The sequence below is a fragment of the Mesoplodon densirostris genome, chromosome 7, assembly GCF_025265405.1.
Source record: "Mesoplodon densirostris isolate mMesDen1 chromosome 7, mMesDen1 primary haplotype, whole genome shotgun sequence".
In the NCBI taxonomy this organism is placed as follows: domain Eukaryota; kingdom Metazoa; phylum Chordata; class Mammalia; order Artiodactyla; family Ziphiidae; genus Mesoplodon; species Mesoplodon densirostris.
Genome location: NC_082667.1, coordinates 109,062,070 through 109,080,839, shown reverse-complemented (window position 1 = coordinate 109,080,839; position 18,770 = coordinate 109,062,070).

Sequence of the window (18,770 nt, the reverse complement as noted above, 5' to 3'; positions counted from 1 at the left end):
GCTATTTACCTTCCATCCATTTTCCTGACTATTCTTAGGGGACTCAAAAAAAAGTTTCACTCAGTTCTGCTGTGAAAGGAGCTTGCAGAATCTGCTGTTTTTAAGAGAGTGATTCTAGCAGGTTTTGGAAGATCTTGCTCCACGTTCCAACCTCTCCTATCACGGAGACAACTCAAGGGGAGACGACTCAATTCTGCCAGCTGGTGTTAAAACAACAGACCTGAAGCTCATTTTCATAAGGTCACCAGCAAACTCCCTCAACACCGAAGCAAGGCCTTCTGCCCACTTTCACGTACACCCTCAGGTTGAACGTGGCTCCTTTTTCCCAACAAACTTGCCCTTGATGTTCACTTCCAGCTGAATTCACTTGAACGGTGACACCAGGGAGAGGGGCACAGTGAATTTTGCTTTGGGGTGCACAACTCCTGCTAGGAAGGATATGAATGCCTAGTAGGGTTTAGATGAAGCAAAAAGGTTTCTGCATCTGCTGAGTACAGGGCTCTGTGATGTGACTTTGTGTACATTTCTAGAGTCTTCTACCAGTATCACCTCCCCACCCCTCCCCAAATTCCCCAAACCACAGATGAAAATCAGTTAGATGGATTTACCCACAGTCACACAACATGTGAGTGATAGCACTAGGATTCAAAACCAGGTTTTCTGACCCCAACGCTAGGGCCATTTCCTTGAAAGCACCATGATGTGGAGGAAAGACGGGCTCCTGGCCCAGGCAAACCTGGATTCAAATCCTAGGTCACATCTCATTCCAGCACTTGCTAATGGCATGGCCTTGGACAATTACGCTTTTGGGGTATTAGTTTCCTCATCTGTGAAATGGAGGACCTAACACCTATCTCACAGGATGGTTGGGAGGATTACATGAGTTAACGCCTGTAAAATCTAGCATGACGGCAGTCTTGAAGTAGGTATAAACAGATGTTACGTCCCTTTCTCCTGACTTTCCTCCATTTTAGAAGAGAAGAATAAGTTGAAGATATGTTTTATGGTAGTTTGACGTAAATGTACAACTCAGTGGTTTTCACCAAATGCACCATGATATCAGACAAAGGAATATTTCCACTTGCCCAGGGGCTCCCCTTGTGCCCCTTCCCAGTTACCAGCTCCCTTCAAAGGTAACCACCATCCTGACTTCTAACACTATAGGTTCGTTTTACCTGCTTCTGACTTATATAAATGGAATCATCTAGTATGTTCACGGTTGTGTCTGCTTGCTTTCATTCACCGTATTTATGAGACTCATCCATGACGCTGCATTGGTTATAGTTTGTTCTCTCTTTTCTATATAGTTTCCCAGAGTGTGAATATACCCAATTTATTTATCCATTCAATTTTTGATAAATATTTGGTTTTTTTCCAATATTTTGCTTTTACTAAAATGCTGCTCTGAACATTCTTGTGTCTGTCTTTTGATAAATATACATATGCTTTTTCTGTTAGCTCTAAGAAATGTGTATGTTTTGTATCAGTAGAAACTGCCAAACTGTTTTCCAAAGTTTTTGTTCCAGTTCTCACTCCTACCAGTAGTGTTTGAGTTCTGATTGTTCCACGTCCTCACGAAATACTTGGCATTGTCTATTTTTTATTTTAAACATTCCACTGAAAATGGGGTGATATTTCACAGTGATTTTAATTTACAAACCCCTGATTATCAAAAGAGTTGAGCACCTTTTCATATGTTTATTGGTCACTTGGAGATCTTTTGAGAAAGGCCAGTTCAAGTATTTTGTCCATTTTTTCTATTGAATTATCTGCCTTTTTCCTATTGGTTTGTAGTGTTCTTTACATATTCTGAATATGAGTCTTTTGAGAGATAAATATTTTGCAAATATCTTCTCCGGCTCTGTGGCTTGCCTTTTTTGCCTTCTTAGTTGTATGGTTTTACCTTTTTTTAATTATTAATTGAAGTTATTAATTTTAATGTAGTTTAATTCATCAATTTTTTCCCCTTATGGTTAAGTATTTTGTGTCCTGTTGAAGAAATCTTTATCTAGCCTGGATCCTGAAGATATCCTTCCATGTTTTTTTCTAAAAGCCTTTATAATTCTACCATTCTCATTTAGAATTATAATTTACCTGTTTGGTGTGAGGTAGGGATTTAAAAAGATTTTTTTTTTTCAAATAAGGATATCCAGTTGACTTAGCATCACTTATTGAATAAGGCCAGCCTTGTCCCGACGGCACTGCAGCCACCTTTATCATAAATGAGGTGACTGAATATGTATGTGTGTGGGCCTGATTCTAGACTGTGCCATGTTCAATTGGTCTATTTGTCTATCATTTCATCTGTAGAACACTATCTTTATTATTGTAGTTTTAGGTAAGTCTTCAAGATACTTTCTAAAAAACTAATACCAAGATCTTCCCAATCCAGGAATTGAGGAAATCTGTGTCCCCTTCCTTGTCTCAGGTAGATTGTTCTGGTGCCAAACCATCCTTCCAGTTAGTTGGATGGGAAGAGGGGAAGGAGTAGGGGGAAAGTAGAAAAATTTGTTTTGAACATTTCATCTTCAGACTAAGTGAGATTGGGGTAAGTTGCCATGTGTCCTTCAAGGTGACGGACCTTCAAGGTGAGGGAAAAACCCGAAGACATAAGAAAGTTCACAGAGCAATGGGAAGAGCTTGGGCCTAACAGTGAGAATTCCCAAATTCTAGGCTCAATCATATCACTCATTAGCTGTGTGACCTTGAACATCCCGGTTCCTCTGTCTGGGCCTCTTTGCCTTCTTCTGTAAAAAGAGGGGATGGAACTAGATGTCCTCCAATGTCCCTTCTATCTCTGAGAGTCTATAACTCTGACTCTTAGCCAAGGAAAAGAGAAACTGGTGTAGGAAATGACTCTCCAGTCTATAAAGGTATTTTCTATTAGAGCAATAGAACTTTCCTATCCTTATTCATCCCCAGTGTAATATCTATTCAAAGATGTGGACTCTGTTGGGCAGGATGTCTCCTCTGTATTCAGCATGGGGCTGTTAATGACTTCCTCTGTGCTGAGATTTGGTCTAGAAAGCGACAGGTGTGGTTTTGGTGTGAGACAGACATGGGGTTCAAATCCTGATTGTGCAACTTACTTGCTATGTGACTTTGAGATAATCACTCCACTTCTTTCAACCTCAGTTGCTTCATATGTAAAATGGAGGCTAAGAATACTTCTTATGTAATTTTTTTAATGATCTTTATTGGTATATAATTGTTTCACAATACTGCGTTAGTTACTGTTGTACAACAAGGTGAATCAGCCATATGCATACATATATCCTGATATCCCCTCCCTGTTGAGCCTCCCTCCAACCCTCCTTATCCCACATCTCTAGGTTATCGCAAAGCAATGACCTGATCTCCCTGTGCTATGCTGCTACTTCCCACTAGCTCACTGTTTTACATTCGGTAGTGTATATATGTCGATGCTACTCTCACTTCACCCCAGCTTCCCCCTCACCGCCCCCACCCCCATGTCCTCAAGTCCATTCTCTATGTTTATGTCTTTATTCCTGCCCTGCCACCAGGTTCATCAGTACCATTTTTTTTTTAGATTCCATATATTCCATATGCGTTAGCATACAGTATTTGTTTTTCTCTTTGACTTACTTCACTCTGTATGACAGACTCTAGGTCCATCCATCTCACTACAAATAACTCAATTTCTTTTCTTTTTATGGCTAATATTCCATTGTATATATGTGCCACATCTTTTTTATCCATTCATCTGTCGATGGACATTTAGGTTGGTTCCATGTCCTGGCTATTGTAAATAGTGCTGCAATGCCTTCTCATGTACTTTTGCCAGCCTAGAATACCTCCACAAGGACAAGCTCCTATTTACAAGCTATATAGTGTGGCTGCAGTGTCTAAACTCACTGTCAGGTGTCTCATCACTTCTGACCTGTCCAGTTGCTTTTCTGCTTCTCATCCCCATCTGCCATAAGCCAGCCAATAAAGGTATCAGCAAATTAATCATTCGCCTGGAGCCAACCCAAGGTTAACACACACCTGCTCAGAGATTCCTTGGGTTTATTTTTGGTCTGAGTTCCCAGATGCTTCAATCCTGGGGAGTGTGGTTGTGAGTGTTTGTGAGGTCAGAGGAGAAGGGCTAAGTCAACAGGAAGAGTTAATGGGGGATCAGAAGTGATTATGTTCACAAACTATTTAGCCCAGGGGCTGATGCATGGTAAACACTTAATAGTGATATCTGCTGGTATTTCTATTATTCTTATTACACCTGTTCAGTTAAAGGACAGCACAGGTGTTCTTATGTGAAAAACACCTATGGTCCTGCCCCTTAGATGGGGCATACTTAATGTGGCATTACCTCTTTCCATGATGAGAATAACCACAGGATTCCACCCCCCAAGCCAATTCAGATTTTGGTTGAAACAAAACCACTGTAGGTTACTTCTTTGGCAGGAGATGGAGAGAAAAATGAAGAGATGGATTGTTAGGGAAGATGTCTGTGTCCTCCACCAAGTGGCTCCTAGGGAGCACTTCCCTTCCCTATAGAAAACAGGATTCTGCTATAGTTGGACTCTCTGAGCTGTCAAAGGCCCCTGTGGCCAGAGAGCAGGCCTCTGATCACCCGTCCCTTAGCTTCCACTAAGGGTCAAAAAGGGCCACTTTATCTTTCCCACTCCATCTGCCCTGCAGAGGTGACTGCCTGCTGCTCAGTGATGTGCTAGAATCACCCCCCAAACCCCATCAGATGTTACAGAGAGGTATTGCCTTCTTCTCTGTTTCTTCTTCTATGTGGCTGGAGGGGAGCAGGTTGGGCACACAGGCCCTCAGCAGGATATAACAACAGATCTGTGCATTGCATGCAGTTCCCAGCATATTTGTTTGACCCATGTCCAGGTTCACTTAGACATCTGCTTCTAAGCCGACAGCTGAACATAAAAGCAGTCCCAAGTGGCTGTTTTCAGGTCTTCAGCACTGGTTAGCCGCAGTTGGGAAATCTTCTCCTTCCCTGTGCCCCTAAGTGAATTATCACATGTTATCAAGTCAGAGCTTCAGGGTGGCCGAGCCGTAGCTCTGCTGCTCTTCCTCTGATGATCCATCACCCACCGAGTGGGTGATTAAGATATTCTCTGCCTGGGAGTGTGCATCAATCTGCGGCTTGGCTGTCCTTTCAAGGGGGCATGGCAGAGGAGCGCCTGGCATTTCTGTCTCCTAGATGTTTGAGTTGCATGCTGTGTACCTTGAATCCACTGAGAGATCCTGAGTCTGATCACCAATCCACCTCCAGCCCATACTAACTCCCTCCCAGTCATTGCCCCTGCATCCGAGCCATTCAAGGGACACCTTCTTCCAGCACCAGCCCTCCCAGAGCACAGGATGCCAGGTCTGCCCCACAGTGCCCAGGGACGTGCCCTCCAGCCCCTCCTTGCCCCTCTGCAACCAGGTCATCCCTGCTGCTCTCAGCCCCCAGGCCACGTGGAGGATTAGATTGCACATGAATAAGCAATATTCACTTGGCTCTGAAAGCCTAGAATAAATCCCTTGAGCTGCTGTACGGGAGCAGTGCAATATTTCCCATCTCCTCTCCATCCCCTACCTCCCCCCTCACCTGGCTCCTATTCCATTTGAAGGTCTTTTTTTCTGGGATGTACCTGCAGGTGGGTAACTATATTAGAAAAACACCATCAAAACAAAGCATTCAGAGCAGAAAACCAAATCCCTAGGAGGAGTCACTCAATTAACAATAAGGAGAGGTGCTGGAAGAGAGCATCCCCCGTCTACCTCTCTCTCTGCTGGGAGGAGGACGGTGGTCAGTCCTTTGCTTTGCACACAAACTCCTGCTGGTCACCAGCCCCACTTGTGGAAGGAAAAACCTCCCAGAGGCTTCACAGGAGCCACCCACCCTGTGAAAAGCCTGACCTTCAAAAAGGGCTGGAAAGGCAAGGCACCCCTGTGGTACAATGTCTTAGTTAGCTCAGGCTGCTTTAACAAAACACCGTAGACTGGGTGCCTTAAACAACAGACATTTATTCCTCTCAGTTCTGGAGACTGGGCAGTCCAAGATCAAGGTGTGGGCAGATTCAGTTCCTGCTGAAGTTCCTCTTCCTGGCTTGCAGACGGCCACCTTCTTGCCGTGTGCTCTCACGGCCCTTCTTTGGTGCTTGTGCATGGACAGAATAGGGTCTCTCTGTCTTTTTCTTCTTATAAGGGCACTAATCCCATCAAGAGGGTCTCACCCTCATGACCTCAGCTAAACCTTATTACCTCCCAAAGGCCCCACCTCCAAATATTATTATCACATTGGGGGTTAGGGCTTCAACAAAGGAATTTGGGGAGGATGCAAAAATCAGCCCACAGCAAGGTGACTGACACTTTTTACCAACTCACAGTGAATATTCAACACAAATTGTAGGAGTCAAATCCCGCCTACCACTTACCAGTTGTGCTTCCTTAGGTAAGTGACTTTATCAATCTGTGCCTCATTTTTCTTACCTGTCAAGGGGGAAATAATGCTCTTCATTGTGATGCTAAGTCACAGTGAAATGTTTAGAACTGTGCCTGACCCATATTAAATGCTTAAGAAACATGAACAATGTTTACACTCCTTTCATCCTGCCGCCTCCACTCCCCATCCCAGGCCAAATTCCAACAGGTATGCCAGGTATGGCAGAAGTAAATAAGAGAGAAATTTTATTTTGTTGTCTTTGATGGAGTACCCACCACCTCCTCAATGGTCCTTCATCAGGCCTGGAAAATGTCTGTTAAACTTCTTTGTCTCTAGCACATGATGGGTGCTCAATTAATCTATTTCAAGAGAAGAAAGAGACAGGAAAAGGAGGGAAGGAAGGGAGAGATAAGAGGGAGGATAGAGGAGGAGAGGTAAAGAGGAGAGATAATGGAAGGAATTAGTGCAAACCCAGTCTACAAAATTGAACTCATCGGCTATCTCCTCCCACCCTGGCCCCAGCCTGCTTTCCCTCCTGACTTCATTCCTATCAGTGGTATTAACATTTTCTATTGTCTGAGGCTCAAAACCTCAGAGTCATCGTCAACTCTCCCCCTTTCTTGTTCCTCTTATGCATACAACCACTGACCCATAGTAACCCTTTTTTTTTTGAAGTATAATTGACTTACAATATTATATTAATTTCAGGTGCACAACATAGTGATTTGACACTCCCATCTATTACAAAATGATCACCATGACCAGTCCATCCACCATCTGTCACCATACCAAGTTATTAGTATATTATTAACTGTATTTCCCATGCTGTACGTTACATTTATTTATTCATTATTTATTTTATAACTGGAAGTTTGTACCTCCCAATCCCTTCCACTTATTTCACTTATTCCCCCATCACCCATAGCAGCAACCTGTTTGTTCTCTGTATCTATGAGTCTGTTTATGTTTTGTTATGGTTTTTCTCCTGTTTTTATTTTTTAGATTCCACATATATAAGTGATATCATACAGTATTTAACTTTGTCTGACTTATCTCACTTAACATAATACCCTCTAGGTCCATCCATGTTGTTGCAAATGGCAAGATTTCATTCTTCATTATGGCTGAGTAATATTCCCTTGTATATATACACCACATCTTTTTTACCCATTTTTCTATTGATGGGCATTTAGGTTGCTTCCATATCTTGGCTATTGTAAATAATGCTGCACTGAACATTGGGGTGCATATATTTTTTCAAATAGTCTTTTGTTTTCTTTGGGAAAATACCCAGAAGTAGATTTGCTCGATCATATGGTAATTCCATTTTTAATTTTTTTAGGAACCTCCATACTGGTTTTTATAGTGATTGCACCAATTTACTAACCCCCCAATAAGTGTACAAGGGTTCCCTTTTCTCCACATTCTTGCCAAAACTTGTTATTTGCTGTCTTTTTGATAATAGACATTCTCATAAATGTGAAGTGGTATCTCAATGTGTTGTTTTTTTAAAATAAATTTATTTATTTATTTATTTTTGGCTGCATTGGGTCTTTGTTGCTGCACGCGGGCTTTCTCTAGTTGTGGTGAGCTGGGGCTACTCTTCATTACCGTGCACGGGCTTCTCATTGCAGTGGCTTCTCTTGTTGCAGAGCACCGGCTCTAGGTGCACGGGCTTCAGTAGTTGTAGCACACGGGCTCAGTAGCTGTGGTTCACGGGCTCTAGAGCACAGATTCAGTAGTTGTGGCACCTGGGCTTAGTTGCTCCATGGCATGTGGGATCTTCCCGGACCAGGGCTCGAACCTGTGTCCCCTGCATTGGCAGGCAGATTCTTGACCACTGCGCCACTAGGGTAGCCCTCAATGTGGTTTTGATTTGCATTTGCCTTATAATTTGTGATGTTGAATATTTTTTCATGTGTCTGTTGTTCATCTAAATGTCTCCTTTGGAAAACTATTTGGGTCCTCTGCCCAATTTTTAATCAGGTTGTTTGTTTTTTTGATGTTGTGTTGTATGAGTCCTTTGTATATTTTGGATATTAATCCCTTATCATTGTTTGCAAATATCTTTCTCCCATTCAGCAGGCTGCTTTTCATTTTGTTGATAGTTTACTTCACTGTGCAAAAGGTTTTTAGTTTGATGTAGTCCCATTTGTTTATTTTTGCTTTTGTTTCCCTTGCCTAAGGAGACATATATTTTTTTAAAAAATAGCTAAGACCAATGTCAAAGAGCCTACTGCCTGTGTTTTCTAAGAGTTTGTTTTATGGTTTCAGGTCTTACATTTAAGTTTTTAATCCATTTTGAGCTTATTTTTGTATATGGTATGAGAAAGCAGTCCAATTTGATTCTTTATGCAAAAGAATAGCTGCCCAGTTTTCCCAACACTATTTATTGAAGAGGCTGTCTTTTCATAGTAACTCTTCATAATGTTTCTCAGACATATTTTTTTTCCTTTTCTGGTAACTCTCACTGTAGTTCACAGCTTTATCATCTCCCCTTCCCCATAATGTGATGGTCCTGCCTCTAATCTGTGTCCTCGCAACCCATTCTGTCTAATGCATCCAGATTAATCTTCTTAAATTACCATTCCCACTGCATTATCCTCTTTCAGAAACTGACAGTGGCCCTTTACCATGGTCCTCCACATCATTCCAGCCTCATTCTCCACTTCTCTTCTGTACAGATGCCCTCCTCCAGCCTGATATGTCTTCTCTCTGTTCAGGATGCATTAAGTGCATTTGCATCATGAAAAATTTCAATTAGATGCTGGACCTGAACTGTCTGAAATGGTAGCTATTAGCCATGTTTGGCTACTGAGCACTTGAAATCTGGCTAATGCTACCAAAAACTGAATTTTTAATTTTGTTTAATTTAAGTTAAAAAGCAGAAGCAGTGTAAAGTATTTTGGCATTAGACATGCTTTTATTGTTTTGATAGAAGCACATTTCACTTTAACCATTGTATCCCGTTAGATATCACTGTTGTACTGTAGTACATATATCAGCAACGTGTGTCATTTCTTGTTCTGAAAACACAGCACAAAGCGGGAGAGAGATAAATTAGGAGTTTGGGATTAACATATACATACAACTATATATAAAATAGATAAACAATAAGGACCTACGGTATAGCACAGGGAACTATACTCAATATCTTGTAATAACCTATAATGGAAAAGAATCTGAAAGAGAATTGATATAAATATATGTATGTATAACTGAATCACTTTGCTGTACACCTGAAACTAACACAGTATTGTAAATCAACTATATTTCAATGAAAAAATAAAAGATAAAAATAAATAAACAAAAACAACACTGGTTGTGTCAGTGTCAATGGATTGATTCAGTTGGAATGATTTTATTTTCTATGCACGGATATACCACTGTAATGTGATTTTTAAAATATTTTATGCAGATAACATGAGCTACAGTGATACCTGTTTCTTTTGGTTTCTTTTAATGTACCTAATAAAACACATAAAAATACATATGCGGCTTGTATTATATTTCCATCGAATTGCTCAGTAGTAGCTCTGCGTGATGATGACACACAGGAGCTTAATGGTAAGGGAGGCGGGAAACAGGCCTCCTGGAGATGGTTACGGCAGCTTCTATATTGATCCAGTCCTGCCTGTGGCATCTAGAAACCAGCTTAGGCACAGTGGGGACCTTCAGTAAACGTTGCAGAAGGTGGTAGAGTGTGGTGAGTAGGAGGAGAAGCTTGGAATGATCAGACACTAAATCTGAATCCCAGCTCTGACAACGTGATGGATGACTCCGAGCCTCAGTTTTTCCATCTGCTAAACTGGAGTGTTAACATTACCGAAATCGGAGGGTTAGAGAAAAATTACATAAGATAATACCCACTCTTAGGATGGTACTTGTCGGTAACGAGTGCTCAATAATTGAGCACTAATAAATTACTTTTGGAGGCCCTTCGATTCCTCTTCTCTGTGATTCCCAGTCACATGGTTGCTGCAGAGGATGATCTTCTGACTCACAGAGATGAGGTTCATTGCAGCAATAAAATCACCTCATAGAGAAGAATGTTTTACCCATAGACTCAGCACAAAATGCATTCTCAAATGCCCATCAGCTAACCACAATGACCTGCCCTTGCAAATCCCATGATCAGCTCCGAGCTCCAGCTCCAGCCGCCCTGGGATGGGGCGTGGGGGTGGGGTGGAATGAGCCCTGTTTCTCTGCAGTTCCTGGGTTTGTCAAAAAATAATCTTTAGGATGCCTAGCCCTCCTCCCAAAGCACACCTCCAGGCTCTCCCAAGGTCAACTGAACCCCCAGGCTAGAAGTCACCAGAATTGTGGTATAAGTGACTCTCCGGAGAAGTGCCAAGGAAAGCCTCTTCTCCTTATTCTTACCTTGCTCTCTGTCGATATAAGAGGGTGTGCTGAGTCCTGGCACAACCCCGCAGACAGACCAATGTCTTGGAGACCTCTCCTGGGGTCTTGCCAGGCAGGAGGAGAGGAAGCAGTTTTATAGCTGAGTCATTGGAGCTCATATTCTCTCCCAGTGCTTCTAAGTGGAGAAGAGAAACAACAGTGATTTCAGACAACACTCGAAGAAACAAGAAAGCAGAAACCAACTCCAAAGTCTCTGCAGTGTTCTGGAACCCAAAACCAAGGAGAGAGCCAGAGAGTCTTGGATTTAGAACCAAAGAGGCAGAGAGTAACTCAGAGGGCAAAGCACCACAACCTTCTCACAAGTGAACGCACGTGGGAGCCAGCCCTCTAGTTAAAGTAACCAATAAACCTACAAGGGCTGTTAGAGTCCCTCAGTGTCACAGGGAGCTGCAAAGGGGTCTTAAAGGAGAGGAAGAGCAGGACCCTTGTGGCTGTGACTGACACTTTTTCTAATGAAAGAAAGAAAAGAAGGAATTTATTAAAAGGATCCTGAGTATCTCCCATAATCAGAGCTAAGATTAAATAACCAAGCCATGGGAAATATAGAGATGTGACAACAGACCAGCTTCATCTATGTGGCAGAATTACTCCAAGGAGCAGAGATTACTGGGTGCCTAGTACAACATGCATTCCTCCTTTCCTCCTTAGAACCCCGGCTTTATTGGGCAGCAATGGTTCCCAGCTAAAAGATTCCATCTCCCAGCTAGCTTTGCAGCTAGGTTTGGCCATGTGACTAGGTTTGGGTCAATGAGATGTGAGAAGAGTTAGGCCTTCTAAAAAAAATGACAGCCATGCTCTTTTTCTCCATCCTTCCAAGCTCCTGAAATGCAAATAAGACCACTGAAGTTCCTGCACCCTTACTGGAACAGGAGATAACTTGGAGGCTGGAAACTGCCCTGAGGATGGAGAAGCAGAAAGATCAGAGCCTGACCTTGGAGCCCTCAGCTGGCCCTGCACTGCCTACTTCTGGACTGTTTTTACAGAAGAGCAACATATATGTCTATTTTATGTAATTACTATTTTTGTTTAGTTGTGCTTTTTTGTGGCATGGGTGGGATGGGGGTTTCAGTTAAATGCCGCTAAATCCAATCTTCACTAATATATTACAATTAGGCTGTTTCCTATTTACTGTATCTTTAAGCAGACATGGTCTGACAAGCTTCCTCAGTTCTTAATTCAAAATCCTGGGAAAGTCCTCAGATTGGCCCAGCCTGGGTCAGCTACCATCCCTGGACCAAGCAGCTGTGGTCATGGGAGCATATCCTGAGAAAACCAGGAGCTGAAGGGAGAAAGGGTGGAGCCCATGCTGACCTCTGCCCACAGAGGGAGGGGGTAGCAGGTCACAGAGGTAAAGACAGAAATGAGTAGACAATGCCCGCAAGTCTACTATAAGAAGAGATGGGTTTAAATTACCTTAATCTTGGATGGACCTAGAGATGATCATACTAAGTGAAGTAAATCAGACAAAGAAAGAAAAATATCATATGATATCACTTATATGTGGCATCTAAAATATGACACAAATGAACCTATCTTTGAAACAGAAATAGACTCACGGACATAGAGAACAGATTTATGGTTGCCAAGGGAGAGGTGGCTGGGGGAGGGATGGAGTGGGAGGTGGGGTGAGCAGATGTAAGCTATTATATATAAAATGGATAAACAACAAGGTCCTACTGTATAGCACAGAGAGTTATATTCAGTATCCTATGATAAACCAGAATGGAAAAGAATGTAAAAAAAAGAACATATATATAACTGAATCAGTTTGCCGTACGGCAGAAATTAACAGAAGATTGTAAATCAATTATACTGCAATAAAAAAAAAGAATCCTTTAAGGTAGTTGTGTAATATCCCCATTTTACAGAAACAAAACTGACACTGGGAGAGGTTAAAGTCACTTGTCCAATGGCTCACAGCCAGGGAGTATTGGAGCTAAATTTCAAGTCAGGGTACAATTTCTATTGCATTAATTATTTGTCAAGCTCAATTCATTATTGAGCTTCCCTTACAGAGAGAACTGGATTAGAGATGACATACCTCCCCTCCCATCCCTACCTCCACCCCCTAAAAGAGACACAGCTCTGTAGTCATGTCACTTAGAATCTAACTGGGGGGAGGGAGCAGACAACAGTGGGACTATGTAAAATTACAAAGCAGAAAAGTAACTGTAAATTAAATCATGTCTCCAGGAGGGATGGATGTGTAAGGACTGCCCGTCAGACCCTACAGGAGAGTCGGCCATGATGCTGGTGTTAGTCCAGAAAATCTGTGAACCTGGCAGCAGAGCTGTGAGAGCAACAATATCTTTACTGGAGCTTTTTTTTTTTTTAAGAGCTTTTGATTAGCCTGAAACATTAGTGTGACTTATTTTCTCAGCTCTGGTAAATATTTAATTATCAAAAATAATGGTGTCTTTTTTTTTTTTAACCTTTTTGAATCTAAATCACAGTGAGAATTTTATTAAGGCTGTCTTGGCAGTGAATGGCATCCTAGTGTGGCATCTTTTAACTGACATCCCTATAATTAGAAAGAATTGTCTTTTCATACCACAAATTCGAACTGGCTAATTACTCAATGAATATTTAGCTTCTTACGTAGGCAAATATTATGTGAAGAGGGGAACTTTACTGAATAAGTATTCAACCCAGAGAACTTCCCAGGAGCCAGCTATGACCCGGTCTACCTGAGGTCTTCTCCACGGCTCTTCACACCAACTATTCACCACCCACCTCTGCCATCTCAGACTCACATACATGGATGTACACACCACACACACACACACACACACACACACAAACACACACCACGTCCTGGCACTTCTGAGGAAAGCCGAGGGGGTCCTTAGTTGTTTGGATTTTCACATTTTTATTTCTTAATACTGTAAAATATTTCTGAAAATATTTCAGCCACTCAGAAAATTTAAGGAATAGTATGATAAATACCCTTGTGCCCATATCCCAGCATCATAAATAAAACATGACCAATAAGGTTGGATGGGGCTTCCCTGGTGGCGCAGTGGTTGAGAGTCCGCCTGCCGATGCAGGGGACACGGGTTCGTGCCCTGGTCCGGGAAGATCCCACATGTCGCGGAGCGGCTAGGCCTGTGAGCCTTGGCCACTGAGCCTGTGCTTCCAGAGCCTGTGCTCCGCAACGGGGGAGGCCACAACAGTGAGAGGCCCTTGTACCGCAAAAAAAAAAAAAAAAAAAGGTTGGATGCCCACGTACTAGCAGCCCCTTCCTCCCAACCCTCCCTCCCACTCCCTATTCCCATGCTCTTGAATTTGACCATCTTTGAATTTGGTGTCTATATTCCTATATATTGTTCATAAACAGTACATGGTTTGGTTTTGCATAGCTTACAGACTTTGTAAGTGGTATCACAGTGTATATACTCTTCTGCAACATGCTTTTTTAGCTCCATGGTGTTTCATAGAATCATCCATGTTGATACATGTAGTTCTACTTCATTCCTTTTTATTGCTGAAAAGAACTCCATTCAATGAGTATTTCACAACTTAACGTATTCATTTCATTCTCTTGTTAATAGAAATTTAGGTTGTTTATTCTTTTTTTTTTTCCTACTACTAACAATGCTGCTATGATTCCTCTGCTGTATGTCTCTTTATGCACCTATATGTTTCTCTAGAGCCTGTGCCTAGCGTACGGTTGCCCAATTGTAGGGCAATGTATCTTCAACTTTACTAAATACTTCCAAATATTTGTAGCTCAATGAGCAACAGATAAACCACTCAAGAAAAACGGATGTTTTTAATCCACCTTACAGTTTTTGGCCTGAAGGACTGTGTCAGCACTCCTTTCCAATACTCTCCCGTGGCTTCAGTAACTTTCCAGAAGCCTCTTCTGTGTTCCTTTCTCAAAGGATGCTGGTGTCAGTGAACTGCCAATCAGAGGACCAAAGCCATGGCCCCAGTGAGAAGGCTGAGAAGGCTTACTTGCTTCATGTTCAAGCTGGTCTCCTTCGAGCTCTCAGAGATTTGCAGCAGGCAGGGCGGCGTGATCCTCAACTCTGTCTGACACCCACCAGCACCAGAAGTACAGAAGATCGGTGACATATACCTCAGCTTCCCAGGGCCTCAGCAGGGACTGCAAGTCCTCAGGAAACTAAAACACAGCTCCAGGGGAGGAATATATTGGTTCTGTTGTCGTAAGGAGAAAGCTGAGAAGTCTTAAGGACTTACCTTGTCTGGGGCTCCACTGAACTAGGATTTCAGAGAGGGACAAGCCCTCCAGATCAAAGGAATGAGTGACTCTCTTTTGAAGGATGAGCAAGCTCTGTAGCGATGGGAATAGGGGAAAGATGGAGGGAGCACAGGTCGGCCTGATCCCCCAGGAATCACCCTCTGTAAGAAGCTGCTGGGTCAGTCCTTCGCCAAACTCTGAAGTGTGGAGAAAAGGGGGTCGTGTCTTGAGAGCTGACCTCTGGTCTTATCAAGGGCAGATTGAACCAGGCATCCAGGAGGTGCTCTGGCAGTATCACCACCAGCCTCATCCAAGAGCTCCCTTCATCCCAGGCCTCCCAGCCCCTTCTGGGAGGGCTGCTTCCTTCCCCCTTAAGCACACGGCCAGGTCAAAATCTACCGGGGCTTAGGGGAGCTGAGTGCCAACCTTGAAGGAAACTGTGTTCTCTGCAGCCCTTCAGGCCAAGAAGGAAACGCCCAGGGCAAACTGCACGTGACCCCGGGCGACCAGTCCACATAAGGTCTCCAGGTAGCTTTGCAGCCCTGAGATCCTCCGTCCACCTCTGCCACCATATAACCCCCCAGCACTTCACGGGACCGAGTCCCTCACCCTGCAGCTGCGGGGGGGGGGGTCTCCTTACGGACCTGGTGGTCTCATGTATGGCTGCCTCTTCGTAAACCTGGGGAGGCCGAGGCACAGCCTTCAGTGACTGAGTACTTCCTTCTGCCCTGAACTTCCTCCTCTTCCTCCTCTCCCACTGGGGCAGGAACGAGCCCTTCTGACAGGCCCAGTGTGGCTCAAAACGGAAGGTAGTTCCCAAGCCACTAGCCAATAGCAGAGCTGGAATTTGCCATCAGAGCCTCATCTACAGAGGGAGGAAAGTTCCAAGATGCTGGGAGCTAAACCCCAGGAGGACCAGGGGAGCCTTATCTCTGCCCCCTGGCTGTACAGTCCCCACTCCCACTCAGCTCCGCAAGAATGCCTGGGCTAATTTCATCCAATTCTACTTTAAAAAAGAAAACCCCAGAAATAATTACTTTAGTCAGACATTATTTACTTAAGTAATTCTTTACTCAAACGTCTTTAGGCTTTATTTTCCTAATACTACATAATTACGTAATTGTGTAATTAGGAAGAAATTAAATGACAAATGTTTGCTGAGAACAAATGGAAAAAAAATAGATCCTTTATTTCCCTGAGTGCTCTCGGCTCAGTATGTTACATCTCCTTCCCCTCCTCCCAGCTCCCCCTGGTCTCCCCACCCCCAGCCTCCCGCAGTGGGGATCAAACAGGAGGGGTACCTGGACACGTAGCAGCAGGTGTGGACACCCTGAGCCGGAGGCAGAAAGCAGACACCTGTTAGAACTAACCTGTGTATCTCTCTCTACAACCCGACCTCCCTCCCCGGGTAGGAGGCAGGAGTCAAGCCTCCTGTGGTTTCCCCTTACTGGCCCGGGAGATCCACGGAGCTCCATCCCACGGCAGCCCGAGAAAAGTAAGCACAGCTGGCCCTACGGATTACCCTCCTGTAAGCAAGTCCAGTTCAGCTCATCCTGCAGATTCCCAGGGCGGAGATCTTCCCAGTCTGAAGAAGAGGAATGAGGGTCTACTAGATTGAGAGGGGGATGGGAACACATCTGCTTTGCCACCTTCGCAGGGACCCACAGTGTCTGCCTGGCACTCTACCCAAGGAAGAGGCATGGCCCACACCCCAGGACTGAGCTGCTCATAGGGGGACCCATTCCCGTGGACCACCGTGCCTCCTCCCTCCTTTCCTTCTCCAACCTCAGCAGCTGTGGAAGCCAGTGGAGCTTCCTGCCAGTAAAAATCCAGTCAATCAACCACCTACCCAACACCCACGGAGTGTGCCTTTTGTTCAAGTTCTGAGGGGGACACAAAAGAGCAGGCAGGACACAGCTATGCTCATTAATACGTCAGCTGCTTGGAGCTTGGCATGTAGATCAGTGTTATTCACAGTAGAAAGTTTCCTAGGTCAGCCTGCCAAAAGAAAAAAAGAAAAGAAAAGATCATTTTAAATGTCCCCAGCATCCAGTACAAATAAGGAGGAGTCTGAGCCGTGGACTCAGTTATGGAGGTTCACATCTGTCTCCAACACTTCCAGGCTGTGCCCCTGAAGAAGTCACTAATCTTGCCATGCCTCCATTTGCCCATCAGTAAAATGGGAATGGTGCACACCCTACCAGATTACTGGGAGGATCAGATGAATTGGTAGCAACAAGGCACTCAGAACAGCACCAAGGGTTATTAAGCAGGAGCTAGGAACTACAGAAGCCAGCCCAGAGTAGAAAGGCTGCGGGGGGGAAATGCTCTTCCCCAACGCCACCAGCTCTGAGCTGATGATGACTCAGGAGCTGGGGCAGGGCCAGCAGGGCAGGAGGTTGGGAAAAGATGAGAAAGGTCTTAAAGGGACTCTGGTCCCCAGGGGCAGTGCCATGGTGCCCTGTAGGAGGGACTTCCTGCTGACTGAATGCCCCAGAGAAACTTCTGCCTGGGGCCTCTGACTTCGGGGGCCGACTGTAGGGAAGAACACAGGGCCCCACTCTGTGACATCCTTAAAGGAAATACTTTCTGAGTTTGTCTTTTTTTTCCCTCAACACACGGGATCAAGGGATGAAAGTGACTTCCTCCAATGTCTCTATTCATTCGTTTCATAGGAAACAGACAAAGAGCCTGTCCAGACACTAATGGTGGGTCTTCGGGTGTCCACCGAGGTGAAGAAACCCTGCTTCTGGCCATCTCAGATGGGACGGAGGCGGGGAAGGGGGATCATAGACGGGGCTGGGCACCCTGAGCCCTTGCGACAGCAGCAGAGGGAGGAGCCAGGGGTTTTGCCTTCCCAGCTCCCCAGGCCTCTCTGGAGGAGAAAAAACATCCCCTTCAGAGTCTGAATCCCAGCGCGGTAACTTGCTATCTGAGTGACCCTGGCGAGTTGTGTGACCTCTCAGAGCCTCAGTTTCTTCTTTTATAAATCAGGTCTTATAAAATGATTAAATGATCCTTCATGAGACTGTTAGAAGTATTACATGAAATAACACAGTATAAAGCACTTAGCTCGGGGCCCTGGCACATCGTAAGAACCTAACAGATGGTCATTCATTCCTTCTTTATTATTACCATTCTTTTTTTTTTTTTTTTCCCAGTACGCGGGCCTCTCCCGTTGCGGAGCGCAGGCTCAGCAGCCATGGCTCACGGGCCCAGCCGCTCCGCGGCATGTGGGATCCTCCCAGACCAGGGCACGAACCCGTGTTCCCTGCATCGGCAGGCGTACTCTCAACCACTGCGCCACCAGGGAAGCCTCATATTATTACCATTCTTATTTCATGGCACCACTACTAGTCCTGCCATCACAGATCAGATCTTAGAGGGGTATCCGGAGCGGGTGCCTAGGGAAGGGGTGGGTTCCAGGCGACCTCGGGCAGCCAGGAAGTCCGTAGAGGAGAGGGGAGGGGCGGGGCAACCAGGAAGAGAGGGGAGTAAAGAAAATTCTAACAGTTGGAGAAGATGGGGCAGTTCAGAGCCAGGGCTGCTGTCCCCCATGCACTGTCCAGATCTGAGAGACAGACTGGTTGGTAGCTCTCGGCAGAAGACAAACATACACCCAATAGGGAGGAAATTCTACCCTTTTCTTTCCAGCATCCTCCATGAAGCTTCTTATTTCTAGGAGCTCCGTTGAGGTCTTTACATTACAATCCACTGGGGTTGAGAGTCCCT